At 42.8% G+C, this 13,724-nt stretch overlaps 1 pseudogene; it reads left to right on the top strand.

The window, feature by feature from the left end:
• Positions 1-3,925: 3,925 nt before the first annotated feature.
• LOC105096208 (polyadenylate-binding protein-interacting protein 1-like) lies at positions 3,926-5,041 on the top strand (annotated as a pseudogene).
• The last annotated feature ends 8,683 nt before the right edge of the window (positions 5,042-13,724 follow it).

The following is a 13,724-nucleotide window of genomic DNA, read 5'->3' as shown; positions in this document are numbered from 1 at the left end:
CCTGGACCCCTCTCCCAGGCCCAATGCATCTGTCCAAATACTGTGTCCCCCTCTCACTTTGGGGATAGTATGTCTGCTGTAACCCACCAGCCCCCACCCAGCCTCTCCTCTTCCTCCCTGGATCCCACTCCCAGGCCAGATGCATCTGTCTAAACACTGCATCACCCTCTCACCTTGAGGCTGACAGGCTCCACACAGGACTGTTGTTCTGCCACTCCCCACACCCCAGGAGGCAACCCCACCTTCCCTGTTTGCTGAGCCAAGGCACCTGGGGCTTCCTAGTCCCCCACTTTCCTTGTGCCTTGGTGACTGTCAGCTCTTCCTCCCAAAATCCCAGGTGGTGTTTTGCAGAAATTGACAACCAATCTAAAATTCATATGGAAAAGGCAAGGGGCTCAGACTAGATCAAGGAATCCTGAAAAAGAAGAACAAATTTGTAGGTATGGAAAGCCAGGCAGAACCCCATAGTTGGTATAAAGACACTTTAAGCTGAAGACACCTGAGATTTAGATGCAGGAAAAAAAGCCTGCTTGGAGCTCTCCTTATCTGAATAAAAGCAGAAATTTCTGAGGAATGACTACAGGTATCAATTACCTCATCAGAGTGGCTTCTATTCCAGAAGAGAGACCAACAGTCAACCTACCATAAATCCCTTTGGTGGAATGTTTTAGGACCTGGAAGAAGAGGCAAAGACCACTCATCTGTGTACAGACACAGATTATGTGTGCAGACATAACAACATGGGTACAGGTCCATGTAGACAACAGATTATGCTGCCATTGAGCCATCAGCCACTTCAGCAGCCCCCTTGCAAAGGTGCACCCTGAGGGGGATTTAGGTTGGGGAAAAAAAAATACTGACCCTAGACAGTTAAGGCCCATTTCAAAGGAATAATTTCAGTGAGCCCAGATTCTTGAATCTTCCCATGCACAGAAAAACACTAAAGTCCTTAACCTGAGATGTATGTTTTTCATTATTAGCAATATTTTAATGTTTGAAGACTTTTTTTTTCTAGCAAATCTCTTATATAACCTGGCTCCTCCCTTACCTCTTTGGAACAGTTCCTCAGAGCTACATGAGGAGCTCTTTCCAGGCTATAGTCCTCAGTCATATCCCCAAATAAAACATAATTCCCAACTTTTAGGTTGTGCTTTTTTTCATTAGACACCTGCAAACATGAGAGTATCGAATGGGGCCTGGGGTTCCCTTCCAACACTTCCCAAACATGGTTCCACAGAGCACACAAATGGAGAACTACCGGCTTCTGGACCATAATCAGCTTTCACTAACAATAAGAAGTGAGCTGCCCGCACCTTTCCAGAGCTACATCTTCCTCAGCCAGCATCCCGGCCCCTATCTTACTTCTGTATTGCCCTGTCCCTTGTGCTCACATTCCAGAGATAGCACAAGACAGAAAAAGATGGCAGTACTGAGTCATTCACACTTTTCTCAAATTGAAAGATAGTCCATTACAATGTCGTGTCACTCTTGGGGCACAGTGTAATAGTTCAGTCATACATATACATATACATACATATATTCCTTTTCATATTCTTTTCCATGATAGGTTTCTGCAGGGTATTGACTATAGTTCCCTGTGCTCTACATTAGAACTTGTTTTTTTATACATAGTAGTTAGTATCTGCAAATCTCAAACTCTCAATTTATCCTTTTCCACCCCCTTTCCCCCGCTTCATTTCTGTAAGTTTGTCTTCTATGTCTGTGTCTGTTTCTGTTTTGTAAATAAGTTCATTTGTCTTTTTAAAAAATATTCCACATATAAGTGATATTATGTGGAATTTTTCTTTCTCTTTCTGGCTTAGTTCACTTAAAATGATAATCTCCAGATCCATCCATGTTGCTGCAAATGGCATTACTGTGTTCTTTTCTATGGCTGAGTAGTATCTCATTGTATAAATATACCACAACTTCTTTAACCAGCCTTCTGTTGATGGACATTTAGGCTGTTTCCATGTCTTGGCTGTTGTAAATAGTGCTGCTATGAACACTGGGGTGCATGTGTCTTTCCAAATTATAGTTGCCTCTGGATATGTGTCCAGGAGTCATTCACACTTATTGGTGCCTGTAATGCCTGGGCCTGTGTTAGGCAACAGGCAGCCAGAGTCAAACTTTAGATAATTTGTACAATAAAGGGGCAGGTAATTTATATGATAAAATAGACTATTGCTGCTACTCTAACATTCTCTTCCCAAATCTAAGGGGACTCAAAGGTAAATAAGGAAACAATTAAATGTTTTGGGAATGGAAGCAGGGAGCAAAACTATATCTTTCTGTGGCTGTCTCTTTTTTCAAGTCAAAAATTTCCACTTTAAAGGTGAGGAAATTGAAGCCAGAGAGAAGAAAATCTGCATGTAAGGTCCAAAGCAGTGCACTGAGATCTCTGACATAACCAGCCTGAGACTAGCCCATTGCCATCAGCAACCAGAAAGACGACCAAACATATGAAGCAAACGTTTCCAGAAACTGCACATCAGGGAGAGAGGACTGTGATCCATGAGGGAAGAGATATAAAATGTTCCTGCTGTGATGGCTTAAATAGGCCCACAAATTCCTTGATCATTTCTACAAGAGGGAGAGCCTAATTCCTCTACCCTTGAGTGTGGGCTGAATTTGGAGTTTTGCATTTAACAAACAGAAAATCCTGTGACATAGCCAGAAATAGAAGGGAAAATGCTATATGATATTGCTTATATGTGGAATCTTAAAAAAAAAAAAAAAGTCACAAATGAACTTAATGACAGAACAGAAACAGACTCACAGACATAGAGAACAAACTTATGCTTACCAGGGGGTAAATGGGGTGGGAAGGGATAAATCAGGAGTTCAAAATTTGCACTTCTTGGGGAGTGATGGAAACGTTAGCTATCTTGACTGTAGTGGTGGTTTCGTGGGTGTGCACACATCTATCAAAATTCATCAGATTGTACATTTGAAATATGTGTAGTTTGCTGTACGGGAACCATACCACAGTAAAGGTGTTAAAAACTAAAAATAAAATAATTATTAAAAAGCATGTGATGTTTGAACTTTGGAGAACAGGTCTAAGGCACAAGATATGCCTCCTTGCTGTCTCTCTCGGCTCACAGACTCTGGGGGATGCCTGGAGCCACACTCTGTGAGCACACTCAAGCAAACGCATGCAAGGAACCAGGAGGAACTGCCTTCCACCAGCAATAATGTACCAGGCAAAGGAGTAACACTCACCTTAGAGGCAGATCCTCCAGCACCAGATGATAATGATGATTATGACCTGGCTGCAACTTCATAAGAGGTCATGGGTCAGAACCACCCAGATAACCCCCTCCTGGATACTGAACCCACAGAAACTGTGAGAGAACGTAAGTGTTTGCTAAGTTGATACACTGCATGGTAATTTGCTATGCAGCAAATTTCATACAAATTTTGGTACCTATAGCAGTAGGTTGTTATAACAAAAGCCTAAAATGTGGGAGTGGCTTTGATATCAGGCAGCGGGAGAAAGCGAAAAGGATTTTAGAAGTGCTAGTGAAAGCTTGACTTGGTGTGAACATACTATTAATAGAAGCCCTTATTTTGAAGAGTCTGTTGGTGAGGACTTAAAGGATAGTATCAAAAAATCTGACTACAAACTAGAGGAAAGAGGATCTTTGTTATGTCGTGTCAGAAAGTTTAGTAACACTGTTCCTATAGTAATGTGGAAAGTTCAAAATAAGCTCAAGCATGGGGTGAACTAGCTAAGTTTCCAGAAAGTACTGAGTGTCTCCTAGCTGTGTCTTCCTTGCTGCTTACACTAAATGGCAAAAAGGAGAGAGAAAGCTGAAAGAAGGACTATTGAACAAAAGGGGTAACAGGGGATGGTTTGGGGAATTCGCTGTCTCTCCAGATAACATAACATGCTAAAATTTAGAAATGGACTATAAGCACTTCTCTCCAAGAACCACTCTGTAAGGGAGCCTTCCTGGGAGCAAGATGAGTTTACAGGGTGACACCCCACTGCAGAGCTCAGCGTCAGCACTGGCTAAGCCCCAGGTGGTTGTGGCTCCTTATTCACATCAAAGCTGTCTGTGAATGCCCTGAATTTTACCCTCAAATTTGTTCCTCTAATTATACAGAATCCTATGGGGATGGTTGTAAGTATTATCCCACTATATATGAATATGTCCAGGAATTTTTGAATCATCTTACAAATCATTTCATAGGTTTGGAAACTGAAACTGAATGACTTGCAGAGACAGTGAATGGCTGTGTTACAATAGATGATGTTTTGCAAGAACACGGGGAAGTCATGTATCAACACATCATTCCTATCTCAAATCCTCTTACATGGGAGCTAGCAGTTGGCAACTTCCAGAGTGGCAGTTTCCACCACTTGCTACTTTAAAGACAGCAGAATTAATATGAAGTTAAGGAACAAGCTGCAAAAAAATGAAGTGACTTGAAAATGATTCCATGCATTTTTACTCTTCCTGAAAGAACTTTACCTTAAGGGAGGTCAAGGGAACAAATGGACCAGGTTATGAGAGCAGGTCTTCTTCAGGAGTTGTTAGATGTCCTTTTTTCTAACTCTCTGGACAACAACTTAATTTGTGCAGTAATGTTACTGAAGTTGACAGGGTCAGTTTGGAAGACATTGGAAGGAAAAAGAAAAGACTGGTATCCAAGAAATTATTCAGAGAATTGAAAATGTCATCCTAGTTGCAAATGGCCAGAGAGATAAATCAGATGCTCATGAAACTTGTAGAACTCTGGCCATGCAACCTCAACAGAGAAGCGGCACCTGAAAGTAAGACTATGTTATGCGTGAAGCAATGTTCTGCGCATCTGCTGCTTTCCTTTCCCTGCAGTTCATCCAGATTATCAAGAGAAATATTGAGAACTACTTGAAAGAGATGACTTTCTTCCAGATTATGAAGAAAATGGAACAGATTTATCAGGAGCTGATGATCCACACTTGGATGATACTGATGATGAGATGGACTCAGAGATCGAAGAAACTTATGAAAAGCTTGGCTTGGCATCAGAGCATAAGCAAAAACAGTAAAGCTAAATTTCAGCATATCAGTTTCATAAAGCTATTTAGCTTATGGGATTTAACAGAACACAGGAAAGCGAGAACATGTGTTACTCTTATACCAAGTCAAGGATGTTGACTTATGTTGCTGATGCACACAACTTTAATTTTGTTTCACAGTATCTCCCAAAATAACCTTTATTACCTCCCCCTGAAAAAGAGGATTCTAAACAAAAATAAAATGCAGGGCATGGTCAGGAAAACATATGTGGATGGAAAACCCTTTGTTAAGACAGTAGAAATATCAAAGTGGTGCCTCAGAGGACATCACAAAATGCAGTTAGACAATCTCACTAAAAAGACCCACTCATATCAAATAAGGAGTTCTAAGTAGCTAGCGAATATTTGTAAAGGCTGTAGGCTGTCAAATTTCATTTTAAAAACACAAGCAATTCTGATTTTTTCACAATTATACAACTTCAGAATTTTTCATACAACAGAAAAGACACAAGATACAGCCTCTGTTGCCTCAGGTTCATACCCCTGCCCCTCCCTTCAATGGAAACCTATTACTCTTATCTAAGTTTCATGAGGAAGCTGCATTGAGAAAAATACAAAAACTGATTAGAACCAACTAGGCCCAAGACTGCAGAGGATTTGACTTCCAGGCGACCTTGAGCCTTATTACATGCTCATTGTATTATATTAGCATGCTAAATGACACACCCACAAGCACCAGGACAATTGACAATTGCCATGACAACACCCAAAAGTCCCACACAAGGAGTGAAAAGGAGTTGCATCAGTGTCTCTAACCACATCCCTGTTAAGTCATGAATACTCCTCCTGCTCTTTCCAATCTCCACCCACCCAACCCTGAACAGACCCCCAGCTGTGCCCCTTCACTTTGACCCTCCTATATATTTGGTGTCTGCAACCGAATTGGGTTGAGAAGCTGATCTGCGAGCTGGGTTACCACTTTGCCAGTCTTTGGCCATTGACTAAAGCTTGTGCTGCTCCAGTCTCAGCATCTGTCTCATTATTAGATGCATGAATCTGATTAGAAAAAGAGCCTCTTGGCCGAGGCAAGGGGTCCTGGCTCCAGCTAAGACCCAGGCACAGGTCCAGTCAACCAATTCAGTAACAAACTGGAGGGAAAAGCAAGAGGGTGCCAGGCTGGAAAGGCCTTCCCACCCAGTGGAAGGGCTCTCAAGCCCTGGGGTTGGCAGGAAAGTCACAGAGGTTCAAAGATTGGGCTGGGCAGAAACCTGGGGTTGAGGCACAGATGACTCTAGGGCCAGGTGGCCATCACTGACATGAGACCCCGATGCCAGGGGAAAGGACTCAGGGCCCCACAGGAGCACACAGAGATGCAGTCCAGCCAGCAGCTGGGGGAGTCCCCTGGCCTCAGTCCACCCTGCAAAAATGGGACCAGCCCATGGCACCCGGTTTGCCCAGGTTGCTGCAGGCCTGTGCTCAACGGTCCTGATTACCCACCTTTGAGGGAAAAAATGAGAGCAGGAAAGGGTGGCACCAAAGTGGCCACCAACCAGGTAACAAACTACAGGCTCAGGAAAGATGCCTCTGTTGCCAATGAACCAGGTTGGATTACTGTGGTCCCTGGCATTGCAGTCCAGGGCTGCGAGGAGGATTCTAGGTGCAGAGGTCCCAAGGTGGGGGCACACTGAGGATTCTGGGTACTGTAGTACCAAGATGAGCAGAAACAGCAAGGATTCTGGGTACTGTAGTCCCAGGATGGGGGGGTGGCGGAGAGAGTGGGAACATACCAAAGGTTCTGGGTGCTGTAGTCCCAGATTGGGCCAAGGTGGGGAGCGGGTAACATACCGAGACCAGTGCGTACTGTAGCCCCAGGATGGGGACACACCAAGGATTCTGGGTACTGTAGTCCCAGGCCACACAAGGGATTCTGGGTTCTATGGTCTGAGCCCCTCCAGGCCCTTTGGTCGCTCTCCCTGTTCCCCATCTGTTGTGCTGACAAGCAGGACTCCCCACTCCTTTCTTCTGCGTGCTTTTCCCACAGAGAATGAAGGCTGTGCAAGGCTGACCCTGTGGGAGGCCTGGTGGGGTGAAGCACTTGCAGGCCTCAGGCCCAGTATTTCTGCTGGGGCTAGGGGAAGAAACTATAAAAGCACAAGGAAAGGTGATGATGGGGTGTGGTGCTGCCAAGGACCCCAGGTCTGGGTGCCACCTGGTTTATTACCTCTCTTAGCAAGCTAAGAGGTTGTGAGGCAGAAGGCCCTTTTGTCAACCCCATGGATGTAGAGAGTTGAAACATCCCAAAGGGCTCTCTATCTATGCTGCCCAGGGAGCTGTTGAATTCCCCGGCAGCATAGTCAGCTTAGTAACGGGCAACAGGGGCTTGACAGGCCCAGGCTGGCCTGAGCTGGAGGACCATGAATGCTTGCCCAGATGGTCAGAGGTCAAGGGCTGTCCTACCTGACTTGACTATCCCTTGGTGCCCACTCACATGGGACAAAAGATCCAGCCAGTTCCAGGAGAGGCCCATCAGCACACACGAAGGGAGCACCTGTGGGCTGGCATGTCCCTCCACCCAGTCCTGTGTACATCCACACTTGTCTGGATGCCAATGCTGTGCTGGAACCTGGGGCTGTGCAGGCAGAGTGGGGACAGCAATGCCTTGCCCAGGTGAGAGGGCAGAGGAAAACACTGTGTGACTTCTGAGACTCCATAGGCCTCAACTGAGGTTGAGTTGGATTTGAAACTGTCAGTGACAAGAACAAATATTTCATTCTTCTCTCAGAGCCCAGGACAGGGGAGCAGAAAAACAGTGGTAGAGTCAACTCCCTGACTCATGTGTGCCCCTGGGCTAATCCTGCCCATCCTGGAGGCCTCAGAGAGATGGAGAGGAAAGAGGAGAAAGTGGGCCAGTGATGCTTAAACTGAACTTTTCTAACCCTAATGTTCTAAACCTACACCCTCACCTATACCCTAATCACCTAACCTATAACCCTATACCCTAAACTCAGGCCCCTAGACCCTTGGCCCTGACCTGTAAACTCGAAACACTGACCCTTACTTCATCCTGATCCTCCAATCCTGACTCTACAACCCCTACAATAACCCTAAATGCTAACGCTGACCCTGACCCAGGACTAAACACTAGCCTTAGTCTAGCCCTGACTCATGCCCATGCCTTACCCTAACCCTAACTTTAACCCAAGTCCCTTAACCATAACAGGTTTTAAAAAAAAAAAAAAAAAAAAGGATCGTTCACTATAAGCAAGTGTCTCTATACCAGAAATCCAGGTTTCTCAACATATTAAAACCAAGCAATGCAACATACCACAGTAACTATGTGACATAAAAACACATGGTTATATTGATATAGAAAAAACTTTAAACAAAATACAGTGCTGTTTCATGTTCATAAACATTCAAGAAAGTAAAAGGAAATTTGTTCAACATGATAAAATGCATTATGAAAAACCCATAGCTAACTTCATGCTCAATGTTGAAGAACTGAAAGGTTTACTCCTGAAATCAAGAATAAGGCCAGGATGCTGGCTTTCCCCACTGTTACTCAGTATTGCACTGGAATATCTGCACTGAGCAATGAGGAAAGAAGGAAGATGCAACCACATGTTAAAGGAAAAAGTAAAACTGCTTCTATTCAAAGACACAATTCACATCATCTTATATATAGACTCTCCTAAAGAATCAACTAAAGGTTATTTGAGCTGCTAAACTAATTCAGCAAAAGAGTAGAACAAAACATCAATCAACAAAAATCAACTTTATTTTAGACACTGGCAATGAATATTCTGTAAAATATTTTAAGAAAACAATTCCCTTTTAAATAATTTCAACATTAATATAATACTTTGGAGCAGGTTTAATAAGGATGTAAGACTGGTACACTGAAAATCATAAAGCATTGGTGAAAGAAATGCTAAGTAAATATGCAGACATCCCATGGTGGTGGAAGCACTTAGCCTTATTAAGATGGCAAGGATGGCAACAGTACATGATGCAACCGACAGATTCAATGTGATTCCTGTGAAAAATCCCAAGGCCTAAGGGAAGAAATACACAAGCCTATCCTACCTTATGTATGGAATTACAAGGGATTCCAAAGTCCCAAAACAATCTTGAAAAAGAAAATCAAAGTTGGAGGCTCATATTTCCCAATTTCATATCTTAGCACAAAGCAACAGTAAATAAACAATGTGATACTAGCACAAATATATACTTATAGATGTATGGAACTGAATGGTGAGCCCAGAAATAAACCCATCCATCTAGGATCACCTGATTTTTGACAACAGTAGGCAATATTAAACTGGGAAAAAATAATGTTTTCAACAAATGGTGCTGGGCAACTTGCTACCCAAGTGTAGAGGAATAAAATTGGGTCCTTACTTCACACCACACAGAAAACTAACTCAAGATAGATTAAAAAGCTTAAATTTAAAAAGAAAAAAATATTACAGTCAACCCTCCTTATCTGCAAGTTCCACATCCACGGAATCAACCAACTTCAGATAGGAGGGAAAAAAATATTCTTGAGAAAGTTACATACAGAAAAACTTGAATTTGCTGCATGCCAATAACTATTTCACATTACTTTTTTGTTAACTATTTGCATATCATTTACATTGTATTAGGTGTTATAACTGATCTAGAAATGAAGTTGTGCTTAGATTATTTGCAAATACTGCACCATTTTATATAAAGGACTTGAGCAATGGAACCAATACCTCACAGGGAAGGACAGCTGTATAAACTGTCAAAGAAAAAAAAAATGGGGATAAATCATCTTACCTTGGATTTCACAATTTCCTTAGATCTGACACCAAAACACAAGCAAAGAAAGAAAAAAGATAAATTGCATTTCCTCAAAATTAACATTTGTGTGCATAAAAGATACTATCCAGAAAGTGAAAAGACAGCCCACAAAATCAAAGAAAATATCTGCACATTATATATCTGAAAAGGCTCTTTATCAAGAATATACCAAGAACTTTTACAACTTACAACAAAAAGACAAACAGGCCAATTTTTAAAACAGAAAAAGAACTTGAATATACCCTTCTCCAGACAAGACATACAGTCAACAAGCACATGACAATATCATTAGTCATGATGGAAATGCAAATTAGTACAATGCCATACCCCTTCAAACACTAGAATGCCTACACTCAAAAAACTAAATAAAAACAACAAATATTGGCAAACCTGTAGAGAAACTGAAACCCTTAAACATTACTTGTGGAATTGGGAAATGGCACAGACAATATGGACAACAGTTTGTCATTTCCTCAAAAAGATTAACATACAGTTACCTTATGGTTCAACAACCTCACTCCTAGGTATAGACATCAAAGCATTAAAAAGAGGTGTTCAAAAAAACTGTACATGAACATTCATAGCAGCAATATTCACAATGGTGGAAAAGGTAAAACAACTGAAATATTCATCACAGGCTGAATAGATAAACAAATGAGGTATGTCCATAAATGGCCCTATGATCCTGCCAGATAAAGGAATAAAGTAAAATGGTGCAATCACTGTGGAAAACAACATGGCATTTCCTCAGAATCTTACACATGGGGTTAACATGTGATCCCATCAATTCCACTTCGGGGCATATGTTCAAAACACTGAAAGCAGGGACTGGAACAGACATGGGTACACCCATATTCACAGCAGCATTACTCACAATAGCAAAAGGTGCAAGCAACTCAAGTGTCCAACAGATGAACGAGTAAACTAAATGTGGTGTATACACAATGGGACACTACACAGCCTTAACAACTAAGGAATTATGACACATGCTACAACGTGGATAAATCTTGCTGTCACTATGCTATGTGAAGTAAATGAGACACAGAAGGACAAATGTTATATGATTCCACTTATACAAGGTATCCAGAGAAGCCAAATTCAGAGAGAGAAAGCATATCATTGCCAGGGGCTGAGGGGAGTTAGCATTAATGGATACAGAGCGTCACTTGGGGAAAATGAGTAAATTCTGGAAACGGATGGTGAGAATATTTGTATAACAATGTAAATGTAGTTACAATGTAAATGCGATAGTACTGTGTATTTAAAATGGTTTAAATAGTAAATGTTATGTGATGCATTTTTAATCGCAATGGGAAAAAAATGAATGAAGCACTGATGAATCACGTTACAAGTTGGATGAACATTGAAAACATTCTAAGTGTAAGAAGTCAGAGGCCCAGTCTGTACTATCTCGTGCACTTTAAATCCATTAAGGTTTTGAAAATGAGGGAAATTATCATAATGGTTTCAGAAAAAGGAAACTGGATAAGAACGGAAAAAGATATTTCCATAACTTCGGGCAACGGTGAAGGTTGAAGTGGGCTTGTGGATGGGATTACAAGGTAGGACCTTTAAATTTCTTCATTTGGGGTTTATGTGCTGGTTCCTTGAGAGAATATCCCAGTTTTGGTAAAACCTACTGGAGTATTTTATGTCATGTGGCAAATGTGAGTACTACGTAATGCTATTTAAAGTATTTTATATGGCACTTTATAAGAAACTTTATTAGAAACTAAATTACTTTTGAAAACAACCATGGCAACACCATGCCAAAAAAGCAGAGAAGACATCAGATTTCCTTACAGAGGCCCACCCTTAACGAGATCTAGTTCACCCAAAGTGCTGATGCTCATCACCCTTGTAGGAGTCCACAGGTAATTTAGAGGTACTGTGGGAAGATTAAGAGCCACTGTGTTTTAGGTACTGTGGATGACCTGGATGGAGTCCAAACAGGGTGACTTCTGATTTCTAGTTTTCCACATCAAACTATCAAAAAAACTTTTAGAACTAATAAATCACTTCAGTAAAGCCACAAGGTACAAAATCAATACGTAAAAACCAGTTGTCTTTCTATACATTAATAATGAAACATGAGAAAGAGACTTTTTTAAAATCCCATTTACAATTACATCCAAAAAAATACCTAGGAATAAATTGAATCAAGGCTGTGAAAGACCTGCACACTGAAAATCCTAAGACACTGAGGAAAGAAACTGAACATGTGAAGAAAAAGCCGGGCTGGGCTAACAAGATAACTCACAAATCTAAGTATCGGAATACTGATCTAAGTTTTGCTGGACTAACTCATAAATCTAAGTTAATTAGTGTTGGTTTGCTGATTCCCTGTTCATGTTTTTTTGCTACCCAGCTGGGTTTTCAAAGAGATATATCTGGCTTTGGAATGTTGGTTTGCTGCCTCCCTGACTCCACTTTTGTGATAATGATGTTGCTAAAGCTGTTCCATGCCTATTGGCCGACTACCCCAAGCTTGTACTTAACCCTATAAAACCTCATGCGCATGTCTTGGAGGTGCTCAGAGCTTCACAGCAGAAGCCCCTCTGTGCCCGCCGGCATAATACATCTGAGTACTCCAACCCTGCGAGTGGTGCTTGTTTCTTGGCTGGCCTGTTGTTTCCATAACATTTCTGGAGGCCCCAGCGAGATACAACCACGCCGGCCCCTTAAGCCACTGCAATGGTGGCTCCGGCCAACCGGGGAACGGGACTCCAGCAGCAAACGAGGTGGCACCGCCCGACGGTATTCCAGGTTCTCCTTCGTGACAGCAATTCAGCCCCCCAGGTGGCTGGGCTACAACCAGAGCCAGACTCCATGGAGGGACGGACAGACTCACCAGGTGGCTGTCCAGACAAGGTAGGATCCCCCGGGAGGAATCAGGTCCTGTCCCATTGGACAGAAGAGGAGGCTGATCCCCTCCTACTGGCTCTCCGTCTGATGGTATTTCAGACAGGGAAATCAGGTCAGGAATCAGGTCCTGTCCCAGTGGACGGAAGAGGAGGCTGATCCCCTCCTACAGGAAACAGAATATTGGTCTTGGTAGGAGGACTGTTGTTAACCTCTGTGTGTGTGTGTGTGTGTATGAGTGGCCTGTGAAGCATGTGATCAAGCTCGAGTTTGTAGCTCCACGGCATTCTGCTACGGAGTTCAAGTGAGTCCCAACCTGTGGTTCCGTGGTGACCTCATATGGCTCAGGGAGGTATCGGTCCCTCAGGGTCCTGATTGGAGTCAGCAGCTTATACTGACCCGCCAAAGCTAAGAGGCACCTTTGTCCCCATGAGCAGGGAGCAGCCAGGTGGATGCAACGGAGACCCTCCCTTGTCTTGTCTGTGACACCGGCACATGGTGGCTACACTGGGAGAGAAAAGGACATAGACAGCCAATGAGTCAACGCCCCTGTGCCCTCAGAGGCTAGGATGCTATTTCTTTGAGAAAGTCTCCTACCTGATTCTGTCACAGAACACCCGAGACTTATTGTTCCCCTACTGAACTGACCCAAGTAGTGCCCCATTTGCCTAGCCTCAGACCCCCAGGACTCAAGTTTAGAAGACAAATTCCTTCAGGACTGGGCTTATCCAGCCTTGGAGGTCCCTTTTCTAGTCCATTTGTTTTACCATCCGCTGTCAGTCCCATGCCCTTGATACGGTAGTTCAGGATATAAAGAGGATTTAATGAAGAAAGCCCCTGGAACTGCTTGAGCCCTTGAGCTCCAGAGACATCAGCTGTGACTGGAACCTAGACTCCCTGACCAAATTAGCCTTCAAATAACTCATAGACCCAGCAAAAGAGCAGTCTCTCTGGGAACTCTGGTGTTTTGAGGAGTGAAGAAGGAAAAGATATAAAGGCTACCTTCCCAAACATCTAAAGCAAC

Source organism: Camelus dromedarius, chromosome 4 (assembly GCF_036321535.1).
Source record: "Camelus dromedarius isolate mCamDro1 chromosome 4, mCamDro1.pat, whole genome shotgun sequence".
Lineage (NCBI taxonomy): Eukaryota > Metazoa > Chordata > Mammalia > Artiodactyla > Camelidae > Camelus > Camelus dromedarius.
Note: the sequence above shows the minus strand (reverse complement) of the source record. Positions and strands in the feature narration are given on the sequence as shown.